Source organism: Meriones unguiculatus, chromosome 4 (genome assembly GCF_030254825.1).
Source record: "Meriones unguiculatus strain TT.TT164.6M chromosome 4, Bangor_MerUng_6.1, whole genome shotgun sequence".
NCBI classification, from domain to species: Eukaryota; Metazoa; Chordata; class Mammalia; order Rodentia; family Muridae; genus Meriones; species Meriones unguiculatus.
This window is the reverse complement of record NC_083352.1, coordinates 30,740,959-30,754,673: the sequence shown is the minus strand read 5'-3', so window position 1 is coordinate 30,754,673 and position 13,715 is coordinate 30,740,959. Positions and strand designations below refer to the sequence as shown.

The 13,715-nt window shown below is 39.4% G+C and overlaps 1 pseudogene; it reads left to right on the top strand.

The window, feature by feature from the left end:
- The first annotated feature begins 8,947 nt into the window (after window positions 1-8,947).
- LOC110543999 (voltage-dependent anion-selective channel protein 3-like) lies at window positions 8,948-12,489 on the top strand (annotated as a pseudogene).
- The last annotated feature ends 1,226 nt before the right edge of the window (window positions 12,490-13,715 follow it).

Below are 13,715 nucleotides of genomic sequence, written 5' to 3'. Positions count from 1 at the left end.
CTTAAGATCCAGAAATATTTCTACTTCCCAATTCTTTTTGCCCCGGTATGTCCAGAATAAATTCTTTCTCAGAGTAAATCAACAATTCTGTGATGTTTACAAGTACCCAAGAGTATCTGCTACTGCAATAGGCAGTTGACAACCTGGACATATTAGATCACATGCACCGGGATTAATTCACTTTAAGGTCTCTGATTCCTTCCTTCATGGGACCTCACAATCTCTCTGTCTTTTCATTTTTTTCTAAGTTCCCAGACTGATATAAAAGGAGGCCACTATGATGTTGTGTAGAATGTAGGATGTTTGCTGTTTATAAGTGTGTTGAGCCCTGAGGCTTCTCCAGGTCTCCCCCATGCCAGCACAAATGACCAGGCAATGAGACTGTGGCTGCATGTATTGGTTGTATGGGTGCCATTTAAACACAACAGTGAGTTTGGGTTCATATGTTTTCCATTTACTTTTGTTAGAAAAGATTTATTTACTATATCTTCTGTCTTGTTCAATATGTAGTATCTTTTGCATCCATAACAGACTAATTACATAACATTTTAGGAAGCCCTAAATGCCATGAACAGAACAAAGAAGTAAAACGACAGTTAAGGAAGTGTGAACTTCGGAGTAAATAGATTACAATTCTTTTTTAATTAAATTTTTTATTTTTTATATTAGTTACAGTTTATTTACTTTGTATCCCAACTGTAGTCCCCTCCCTCATTCCCCCCAATCCCTCCTTCCCTCCCTCATCTCCTCCCTGCCCCTCTCTAAGTCCACTGATGGGGAGGTCCTCCTCACCCCCCTCCATCTGACCCTAGCTTATCAGGTCTCTTCAGGACTGGCTGCAATGTCCTCTGTGACCTAGCAAGGCTGCTCCCAGTTCTTAATAGGTGATGTGGGAGACCTCAATGGTAAAAGTACATTTAAGAAATAAAACTAAACTTAGGAGGGGCAAGATGGCAGCAAAGACCACAGTTACCACTCAGGTCTATATCCCTGAGGTGAGCAACTCCTGAAAAAACACCAGCCATCCAGGGACTATACCCAAAAAGCTGAGAAGAAATCCTTCAGGAAAAACCAGCTTTCTGCAAAGGGGATTTTCTCCACCACAGGATCCCCAGGAACCACCAGAAAATAACCCCAAACACCTAAGATAGCACAATGGGTAGAGGCCAGCGTAAAAGCTCAAGCAACAAAAGACAGAGCAATATGGCATCTCCAGAACCCAGTTACCCAGGGGCAAGTAGCCCTGGACACCCCACCATAACTGAAATCCAAGAAGATGACCTAACAACTATGTTCATGAAGATGATAACAGAGGAAACAAATAAGATTCGTAAAGAAATAGAGGAAGATAAACTCAAACAGAATATTGCCATCCGTAAAGAAATAGAGGAAGCTGCAGCCAAACAGTTTATGGCCATTAGAAAGGAAATGCTTAAAACACTGAATGAAATGAAAGAAACAGAGTTGAAGGAACTAAAAGAAAAACAGGAAAGTACAATCAGACAGGTGAAGGAAGTAAACAAAACAACTCAAGACCTGAAGATAGAATTGGAAAAATTAAAGAAAACACAAATGGAAGAAATAATGGAAAGGAAGAATCTAGGGTAGAAAACAGGAACTACAGAGATAAGGATAACCAACAGACTACAAGAGATGGAAGAAAGAATCTCAGGTGTAGAAGATACAATGGAAGAAATCGATGTATCTGTCAAAGAAAATGTTAAATCTGAAAAATTCCTGACACAGACCGTCCAAGAAATGCAAGATAATATGAAAAGACAAAACCTAAGAATAATAGGTATAGAGGAAAACGAAGACTCCCTTCTCCAAGGCCCAGAAAATGTTTTCAACAAAATCATTGAAGAAAATTTCCCCAAGCTAAAGGAGAGGCCAATTAGAATACATGAGGCCTACAGAACACCCAACAAATTTGACCAGAAAAGAAAATCCTCCCGCCACATAATACTCAAAACAGTAAGTATACAGAACAAAGAAAAAATACTAAAAGCTGCAAGGGAAAAAGGCCAAGTAACATATAATGGCAAACCCATTAGAATCACACCTGACTTTTCAACAGAGACTATGAAAGCCAGAAGGGCCTGGACGGATATCATGCAGACCCTAAGAGAACACAGATGTCAGCCCAGGCTACTATACCCCGCAAAACTCTCAGTCCGCATAGATGGAGAAAACAAGATATTCAATGACAAAAACAAATTTCAACAATACCTACAAACAAATCCAGCATTACAGAAGACACTGGAAGGGAAAATACAACCCAAGAAAGCTAGCTACATTCAAGAAAACACAGGAAATAAATAACCTCACTTCAGTAAAACAAAAAGCAACCAAGCACACAACCTGATGACCACAGCCAATATCAAAATCAAGGGATCTAACAGCCACTGGTCATTAATCTCTCTCAACATCAATGGACTCAACTCTCCAATAAAAAGACACAGATTAACAGAATGGATACGTAAACAAAACCCAGCAATCTGTTGCATACAAGAAACACACCTAAGACACAAAGATAGATATTACCTGAGGGTAAAGGGGTGGAAGACGACTTTCCAAGCAAACGGACCCAAGAAGCAAGCAGGAGTAGCCATTCTAATATCTGATAAAATAGACTTTCAACCAAAATTAATCAAAAGAGATGGGGAAGGACACTTCATACTCATCAAGGGAAAATTCCACCAGGAAGACATCAAAATCCTGAACATCTATGCCCCAAATACAAGGGCAGCCACATTTGTGAAAGAAACATTGATAAAATTTAAAGCACATATAGATCCAAACACATTAATAGTGGGAGACTTCAACACCCCACTCTCAACAAAGGACAGGTCAACAAAACAGAAATTGAAACAAAGAAACATTGTCTCTGACAGAGGTCATGAATCAAATGGACCTAACAGACATTTACAGAACTTTACACCCAAACACAAAAGAATTTACCTTCTTCTCAGCACCTCATGGAATCTTCTCCAAAATAGACCATATAGTGGGTCACAAAGCAAGCCTCAACAGATACAAGAAGATTGAAATAATCCCATGTATCTTGTCTGATCACCATGGAATAAAGCTGGACCTCAACAATAACAGAAATAGCAAAAAGCCTACACACACATGGAAACTGAACAACTTGTTACTAAATGACAGCTGGGTCAGGGAAGAAATAAAGAAAGAAATTAAAGTCTTTCTAGAAATCAATGAAAATGAAGACACAACATACCCAAACTTGTGGGACACAATGAAAGCAGTGCTAAGAGGAAAGTTCATAGCACTAAGTGCCTTCAAGAAGAAATTTGAGACAGCTCATTCAAGGACCCTAATGGCTCACTTAAAAACCCTAGAAAAAGAAGAAGCAGACACACCAAGAAGGAGTAGACGGCTGGAAATAATCAAACTCAGGGCTGAAATCAATCAATTGGAAACAAATAAAACAATTCAAAGAATCAATGAAACCAAGAGCTGGTTCTTTGAGAAAAATCAACAAGATCGACAAACCCGTAGCCAGGCTAACTAAAAGGCAGAGAGACACCACCCAAATCAACAAAATCAGAAATGAAAAGGGGGATATAACTACAGACACTGAGGAAATCCAAACAATCATTAGGACTTACTTCAAAAGTCTATATGCCACAAAATTTGAAAATCTAAATGAAATGGACAATTTTCTTGATCGATTTGACTTACCAAAGCTGAATCAGGACCAGGTAAATCAACTAAATAGTCCTATATCCCCCAAAGAAATAGAAGCGGTCATCAAAAGTCTCCCATCCAAAAAAAAGCCCAGGCTTCAGCGCAGAATTCTCCCAGACCTTCAAAGAAGAGCTAACACCAATTCTCTTCAAACTATTCCACAAAATAGAAACAGAAGGAATATTACCAAATTCATTCTATGAAGCCACAGTCACCTTGGTACCTAAACCTCACAAAGACTCAACAAAGAAAGAGAATTTCCGGCCAATCTCCCTTATGAACATTGATGCAAAAATACTTAATAAAATACTTGCAAACCGAATCCAAGAACAGAACAAAGATATTATCCACTATGACCAAGTAGGCTTCATCCCAGGTATGCAGGGGTGGTTCAATGTACGGAAATCCATCAATGTGATCCACCATATTAACAAACTGAAAGAAAAAAACCACATGATAATCTCCCTAGATGCTGAAAAAGCATTTGACAAAATTCAATATCCATTCATGTTCAAAGTATTGGAGAGATCAGGGATACAAGGCACATATCTAAACATAGTAAAGGCTATATACAGCAAGCCTATAGCCAACATCAATCTGAACGGAGAGAAACTTAAAGCAATCCCACTGAAATCAGGGACAAGACAAGGCTGCCCACTCTCTCCATATCTCTTCAACATAGTGCTGGAAGTAAGTCCTTGCTAGAGCAATAAGACAGTTGAAGGAGATCAAGGGGATACAAATTGGAAAGGAAGAAGTCAAATTATCACTATTTGCAGATGATATGATAGTATACGTGAATGACCCCAAAAACTCTACCAGGGAACTCCTACAGCTGATTAACACCTTCAGCAAAGTGGCCGGATACAAAATTAACTCAAAAAATCAGTAGCCCTCCTGTATACAAAAGACAAAAGGGCTGAGAAAGAAATTAGGGAAACAACACCCTTTACAATAGCCACAAATGACATAAGGTACCTCGGAGTAACCCTCACCAAGGAAGTCAAAGACTTGTATGAAAAAAAATTTCAAGTCTCTGAAGAAAGAATTAGAAGAAGATATGAGAAGATGGAAAGATCTCCCATGCTCATGGCTTGGCAGGATTAACATAGTAAAAATGGCCATCTTACCAAAAGCAATCTACAGATTCAATGCAATTCCCATCAAATTACCAACACAATTCTTTACAGACCTGGAAAGAAAAATTCTCAAGTTCATATGGAATAACAAGGAACCCAGAATTACTAAAACAATCCTCTACAATAAAAGATCTTCTGAAGGTATCTCCATCCTTGATCTTAGGTTGTACTATAGAGCAACAGTTTTAAAAACTGCATGGTACTGGCATAGAAACAGAACGGTGGATCAATGGAACCGAACAGAGGACCCAGAAATAAACCCACACACTTATGGACACCTGATCTTTGACAAAGACGCCAAAACCATACAATGGAAAAAAGACAGCATCTTCAACAAATGGTGCTGGTCTAACTGGATGTCTACATGTAGAAAAATGAAAATAGATCCATACTTGTCACCCTGCACAAAACTGAAGTCCAAGTGGATCAAAGACCTCAACATAAAACCAGACACATTAAATCGGCTTGAAAAAAAAGTGGGAAATACCTTGAACTCATTGGTACAGGGGGAAACTTCCTGAACAGAACACCAACAGCACAGGCTCTAAGAGCAACAACCAATAAATGGGACCTCATGAAACTGAAAAGCTTCTGTAAAGCAAAGGACACCGTCATCAAAACAAAGCGACCACCTACAGATTGGGAAAGAATCTTCACCAACCCTTTATCTGACAGAGGACTCATATCCAGTATATATAAAGAACTAAAGAAGCTGAAAAGCAGCAAACCAAGTAATCCACTTAAAAAATGGGGAACAGAGCTAAACAGAGAATTCTCTGTAGAGGAATACCGAATGGCAGAGAAGCACTTAAAGAAATGCTCAACCTCACTAGCCATTAGGGAAATGCAAATCAAAACAACCCTGAGATTTCACCTTACACCCATGAGAATGGCCAAGATCAAAAACTCAAGTGACAACACATGCTGGAGAGGTTGTGGAGAAAGGGGAACCCTCCTCCACTTCTGGGAGGAATATAAACTTGTACAACCACTCTGGAAATCAATCTGGCGCTTTCTCAGACAACTAGGAATAGCGCTTCCTCAAGATCCAGCCATACCACTACTGGGCATATATCCAAAAGAGGCTCAAGTACACAAAAAGGACATTTGCTCAACCATGTTTGTAGCAGCTTTATTTGTAATAGCCAGAAGCTGGAAACAACCCAGATGCCCCTCAACTGAAGAATGGATGCAGAAATTGTGGTACATCTACACAATCGAATATTACTCAGCAATGAAAAATAAGGAAATCATGAAATTTGCAGGTAAATGGTGGGATCTGGAAAGGATCATCCTGAGTGAGTTGTCCCAGAAGCAAAAAGACACACATGGTATATACTCACTCATATAGACATACAACATAGAACAAACCCACTAAAATCTGTGCATCTAAAGAAACTAAGCAAGAGAGAGGACCCTAACAAAAATGTCCAATCCCCATCCGGAAAGGCAAAGAGGATGGACATCAGAAGAAGAAGAAAACAGGAAACAACCTAGGAACCTACCACAGAGGGCCTCTGAAAGCCTCTGCCCTTCAGACTATCAAAGCAGATGCTGAGCCTGATGGGCAACTGTTGGGCAGAGTGAATGGGATTTTAGGTAAGAACTGGGAAAAAGTAAGAGCTGGAGAGGACAGGGTCTCCACAAGGAGAGCAACAGAACAAGAAAATTTGAACACAGGGGTCTTTCCAGAGACTCATACTCCAACCAAGGACTATTCATGGAGATAACCTAGAACCCCTGCACAGATGTAGCCCAGGGCAGTTCAGAGTCCAATTGGGTTACATGGTAATGTGAAGAGGGACTGCCTCTGACATAATCTGATTGGTCTGCTCTTGGATCACCTCCCCCTGGGGGGGAGCAGCCTTACCAGGCCATAGTAGAGGACAATGCAGCCACTTTTGATGTGAACTGATAGACTAAGATCAGAAAGGAGAGGAGAACCTCTCCTATCAGTGGACTTGGGGAGTGGCATGCAAGCAGAGGGAGGAGGAAGGGTGGGATTGGGAGGGGAGGAGGGAGGGGCTTATGGGGGGATGCAGAATGAATAAAGTGTAATTGATGAAAAATTTTTTAAAAAAGGGAAAAAAATAATTTAAGAACCATAAATGACTTTCAAAAGTGGAGGAAAACATGGAGTTAGTCAATTGGCATGGAGCATGTCTCGCCCCTGGGGGCAATGGTCTCCTGAACCTACTCAGACCTCGGACACCACCACTGCTAGTTCTAGAACTGATGCAGGATGTTCCAACGAGGGGGTTAAGGCTTCTCATAATATTTCCTATAAGCCCACACCTGTTTGTTTATATCCCCCATTTTTACTCATTATTAGCCAGATAGAGCCAAGTAATTGTGGTAATGATACTTGCTTTTTTGCCCAATGCTGGAATGCTAGTAAATTTAGGTATGCCCTGGTTGCTCGCATAACGCACTGGGTGCCTGTGCCTGTTGATGCCCCTCATGCTATGACTCTCTTCAGACAGAAAAGGGATCTTGGAACTACAGCCACCATTGTTACTGCCATCTCATTGGCAGCTGTTGGAGCTACCACCACAGCATTAGCCATGAGTCATACTGGGCAGACTGCTCAGACCCTGAATAATCATTTAGCCAATGTAGCTCATGCCTTAGTTGTACATAAAGGAATTAATGCTCAACTAAAAGGAAGCTTGATGGTGTTCAATCAGAGGATTGACCTCTTGCAGGAGCAAATTGATACCCTATGGCAAATCGCTCAACTTGGCTGTCAATGAAAATATGCTGGACTTTGAGTCACTAGCATATAACATGAGAATTTTTCCTGTGTTGCAAATCTGTCTAAACAATTGTCTAGCTATATTTTAGGTAATTGGACTGGAGAATTCGATACTACGATGGAGCAGCTGAGAGTGGCCATTGTCACAGTAAATTCTACCAGAGTGGACGCAGGACTAGACACAGGATTATCATCATGGATTGCTGCAGCCATGAATCATCTGAAGGAATGGGCGGGCATGGGAGCATTAGCAGGCCTTCTGGTGTTGGTCTCCTTGATTTGCCTGTGGTATATATGCAAGATTAGAGTCTCACAACAGCATAATATAGCCATGACCATTCAGGCCTTTACAGCCATTGAAGCATGGTTGGATACCATAAAAAGCTAAAATGTTACACTCAGGATGCGAGGCTAAGCACTGCACTCAGGGTCAGCCGCTTTGGACCCAGAGAAGAGCATGTCTGATTGCATGCGGGTTGATGCCCCAGGTCCTGCCTCTGAGAAAAAGGTATCAGACGGGTCTTTGGGTAGATGACACCTAAATGAACATCAGTACAAAGTCCCAATTTATTTCTAATATCAGAGATCAGACCTCTACTCTTGCCTGATGCGACTAAAACAAAAAGGGGGAACTGTAGAGAGCTGTGGAATGCTATTCCTTAAAGATTGACTGGTTTCTGCCTTCCAACTTCCCGATGGTGAGTGCTCTCTGTCACAAACAATTCCACATTTGGCTAAGGCTGAGGATCTGGCTTGCTTCCATGTATGTGGACCTATCTGCATTGCCCACATGGCATGCTGGGGTTGGCTACCCAGAGGCTATTTAAGCTGTGGGCTGGCTTTCCCCAGGGTCAGATGATTGTTCAAGGTTCCTGAATAAACTGCATTGAAAAAAAAAAAAAACAAAACTTAGATTTTAAAGATTAAATATTATTTGGATGTAGTAAGTAAATTACATATTACCTATATTCTGACCCCAGAGAAATTTCTCTGATTTAATTTTAATCATTTTAATGAAAATGTGGATAGTATAAGATCCACTGTTAGCAAAAATAATAAAAAATCAGGGAACAACTCAATATTTTCATCAAAGGCTAGATACTTTGGCCCATACCTTTAATTCCAGCACTCAGAAGGCAGAGGAAACCAGAGCCCCTCAGTTCAAGGTCAGCCTGGTCTACAGGGTATATTTCAGGTCAGCTAAACTTATGTAATGAAAACTTGTCTCAAAAATTAAGACAATTGTTTATCAAATTTTAACAAAAGATTATGTATATGAATGTGCATACATTTGTCTTTGTGGAGGAATGGAGATTATTTATACAGATCATAATGAGAAAATGCCATGTGTTCAACCATTTCTTATAATTGTGAATTAAAAATACTAATATTGGTTTATTATTATTAGGTATTAATATCAAACTTTCATAATTAAATTAATAAATTAACATACATTAAAACACATTTTACTTAAAATATTATTATATAGCTGCATAAAAAGCTGATTATATAACATCTGTATATACATATATACAGACAGACATTTCTACGAAAGATAAACTTGGTTTTGGAGTTTTTGAAAATTAACATGTGTTTTTTATGTAAATATTTGCTAAGGAAAATAAATTAAAGGATATTTTTTAAAAAAAGTACATTTAAGCAGAGTCCTTTTCCAATTATCACTCATTTCAGCAAGAGGAATGCTAAGGCAGACACATATTTGGGAGGGGTGCTAAACTGCCTGAGTAGTTGAGTGTAGGTAAATTATTAGATGTTTATCTGTCTCTAAGAGTAGAACTGATTTTCTAATATACTACTACAGGAGAACCAGAAATCCATAGCTAATGTGTAGACATTATTATCTCTGAAAAAATAACTCCTACTGACCATAACTGGGAATGTCTCTCATTTTCAGGAACGAGTTCTCACTAAAGAAAAGTTAAAATGTTGGTTTGATCTCAAAAGTCTGAAAATTAATGCATCCTTTCAGTAAACACACACTTGAAAAGTAGAATGTGCCTAAGCAGACATGCTTGTTCATTTATTTACTTTGCTCCCTTCTCCTAACACAGAAACTAGTTCCCTGTGTTTTCAAAATTGGAGCAGTCGTCTCTGTCTGCATTTCAAATGCCTATTTTGATGACAGAATCTTTCCTCACAGGAACTCTTTGGATCTTCAATTTTCTTCAAATTAAAGATTCACATATCTGTTTTAACTTTAAGATGTGTTTTTCCTTTTAAAAGCATATATAATATATACATATATTTAAAGGAAACATATTCAGTCCTTAGGAAAAATAAAGTGAACATCATAATTACTAGAAATAGAGATGAAATAATCCTATCAGAAAATACATTTCCATGAGACAGGCTTCAGCATTGCCTTGCTGGAACAGGTTGAGTCCTCCTTTGGTTCTAAATTTATATAACATACCAACTTACAACAAAGGCTTCCAAGGACATCTCTAACAAAGGCTATTGGTTTGGCATGGATCTAAGAACCAAATCTTGTAGTGTAGTGAAATTTTCTACTTCAGGATATTCTTTCACCGATACAATAAAAAGGTATTTGATACCTTAAACACAAAGTACAAGGTCTATGTCTATGGGCTTACCTTCACCCAAAAATGTAACACAGATTCTTGGGACAGATATTTCTTTGGAAAATAAGTTAGCTGAAAAGTTGAATCTGATTCTTTTATTTTTTTCTCACCATTTGTATCATTTAACTTTTATTATTAAATCTCTCTTTTTTATGTTAGTTACAGTTTATTAACTTTGTATCCCAGCTATAGCCTGCTCCCTCATTGTCTCCCAATCCCACCCTCCCTCCCTCATCTCTGCCCTGACCCTTTCCAAGTCCACAGATAGGAGAGGTCTCCTCCCCTTCCATCTGACCCTAACTTATCAAGTTTCCTCAGGACTTGTTGTAATGTCTACCTCTGTGGCCTAGCAAGGCTGCTCCTCCTTTTGGGAGGTGAGGGGTGGAGGTCAAAGAGCCAGCCAATGAGTTCATGTCAGAAACAGTCCTAGTTCTCCTTACTAGGGTACCCACTTGGATACTGAGCTACCATGGGCTACATCTGAGCAGGGGTTCTAGGACCATATACATGCATGGTCCTTGATTAGAGATAGAGTCTCATAAAAGATCCCTATGCCCAGATATATTAGGTCCTTGTGGAGCTCCTGTCCTCTCCAGGTCATACTAACTCCCCCTTTTTCATATGATTCCCTGCACTCTACTGAAGGTTTGGTTATGACTCTCAGCATCTGCTTTGATACACTGTTAGGTAGAGTCTTTCAGAGGCTCTCTGTTGTAGGCTCCTGTCCTGTTACTTGTTTTCTCCTACATCCAATGTCCACCCCATTTTTCTTTCTAAGTGAAGATTGGTCATCTTACCTATCTCTCTTATGAACATGGATGCAAAAGGGGGACATAACTACAGACACTGAGGAAATCCAAACAATCATTAGGTCTTACTATAAAAGCCTATATGCCGCAAAGTTGAAAATCTAAAAGAAATGGACAATTTTCTTGATAGAGTCCATCTTCCAAAATTAAGTCAAGATCAGGTAGAAAGATTGAATAGTCCTATATCCCCCCAAGGAAATTGAAGCAATCATCAACAGTCTCCCTTCCAAAAGAAGCCCTGGGCCAGATGGTTTCAGCGCAGAATTCTACCAGACCTTCAAAGAAGTGCTAACTCCAATTCTCTTCAAACTATTCCACAAAATAGAAACAGAAGGGACATTACCAAACTTATTCTGCTAAGCCATGGTCACCTTGATACCTAAACCACACAAAGACCCAACAAAAAAAAGAGAACTTCAGACACATCTCTCTTATGAGCATTGATGCAAAAATACTCAATAAAATACTTGCAAACAGAATCTGATTCTTGATATCATATTTGTATAAAACACAAGAGAGATGAGTGGGAAACTAAATTCTTTTCTGCTGGCTAATTTTATGTCATCTTGACAAAGCTACAGTCACCTTAGAGGAGGGAACCCCAACTGAGAAGATGTCTCCAAAATGTTGGGCTACAGGAAAGACTATAGAGCATTTTCTTAATTAGTGATTGATGTGGGAGGGCCCAGCTCATTGTGGGTAGAGTCATCTCTAGGCTGTGGTCCCGGGTTCCATAAGAAAACAGCATGAGCAAGCCCTAAGGAGCAAGACAGTAAGCAGCACTCATCCATGACCTCTGTATCAGCTCCTACTTCCAGGTTCTCACCCTGTTTGAGTTTCTGTCCTGTCTTTCTTCAGTGATGGACTATGAATATGAAAAGCATTTGCCAAACAAGAACTCCCTAACTTGTTTATTGTCATGGTGTTGCAGCATAGGAATAATAACCCAAACTAAGACAGCCTCCTAGAAATGGGATTGTTTTATTCTTGGTATGTTTATTAATACAGATTCTACTGGGCCAGCCATATATGGATGAAATTTATTGGTCTTTAAAGGTGGGCTTTTTGGCTATAAGTTGAGCTAAATCCACACAGCTAAATCCAAACAGTCTTGGAGTAACTTTGCTCTTGGTTACAAGGCTACCAACTTCCCACTTCCCACTACATACTCGGTAAACAATAGTGCTGAATTTAGAGGCTCTATCCACCAGAAAGTTAATCAGAACATTGAAATGTCAATAAACCTTGCATGGACAGTTGGCAGCCACAACAGTCATTTTGACATCACTGTTAAAAATAAGCTGGATTATAGAACTTTTCCATCAGTCAAAGTAAATAATACTGGTTTAATTAGTCTGGGTTATATTCAGGCCCTCCAGCCAGGAGTCAGACTGACGTTGTCAACTTTAATACATGGAAAGAACTTTAATGCAGGGGGTGTCAAGGTTGGGTTGGGACTGAAAATGGAAGCCTAATGTGTTTTTGAGTAGCACTTCATTTGTCCATGGAAGTGAAATAAAACCACTATATTTTGGCCTTAAAATTCTATGAAATTTCAAGTGTGAATTTTTAATTTTTCCAAAGAATTGCAGTCCTTCCCACACTGAAGTCTAGAGATTACATGTCCATCCTTAAGAAGGTCTTTAGAGGGAAACCCAGAAATTGCCATGTTCGTTCCACATTTTCTTTGAGCTCTGCAGAGTTCATTTGAATATGTTTCTCAGCAACACTGTAGTGATACATGTTAAACAAAATGATCTGACACCCCAGTTTGTACATCGCATCCTGCAAATCCACTCCATGTTTCCATGACCCTTGGTTATATAAATCTACATAGTATAGTGAAATCTTTGGTTTTACATCAGTTTAAAACAAACCTATTTGAATAAATAAATAAGAAAGAAAGAAAGAAAGAAAGAAGGAAGGAAGGAAGGAAGGAAGGAAGGAAGGAAGGAAGGAAAGAAAGACAGAAAGAAAGAAAGAAAGAAAGAAAGAAAGAAAGAAAGAAAGAAAGAAAGAAAAAAGAAAGAAAGAAAAATTAGAGGCTTTCTTGAATGATTTATTGATTTTGGATATAAGTAGCCTATGAGTTGCTTATTTCTTTCATTTTTATTTAAAAATTCATTTAATTACCTTGATCATTTTTCTAAGAAAAATCCAGTATAAAAATTTGTTTCAATGCATTGTAAAGTTACTTTTTAATACACTCTTTCCATGTCAGTAAGGGGCTGGAGCTTTAACAAGAGAACAATAAGAGATCCCTCATTAAAAAAAAAAAGTGCAGAGTGCAGGGAATCTTATGAAAGAAAGGGGAGATAGAAAGACTTGGAGGGGATAGGTGCTCCACAAGGAGACCAACAGAGGCATAAAAACTGAGCCCTGGGGGCCCTGCAGAGACTGATACCCCAATCAAGGACAATGTATGGAGAGGGCCTAAAAACCAGGCTCAGATGCAGCCCATAGACTCGGTCTCCAAGGGCGGGGTCCCTGGTAATGGAAGCAGGGGCTGACTCTGGCATGAATCAGTGGCAAGCTCTTTGATCACCTCCCTCTGGAGGGTACAGCCTTGCCAGGCCACAGAGAAAGACAATGCAGACAGTCCTGATGAGACCTGATAGGGTAGGTCAAAAGAGAAGGAAAGGAAGACCTCATCTGTCAGTGGACTGACAGGTGAAGGACATAGCAGGAGAGGAAGGAGGGA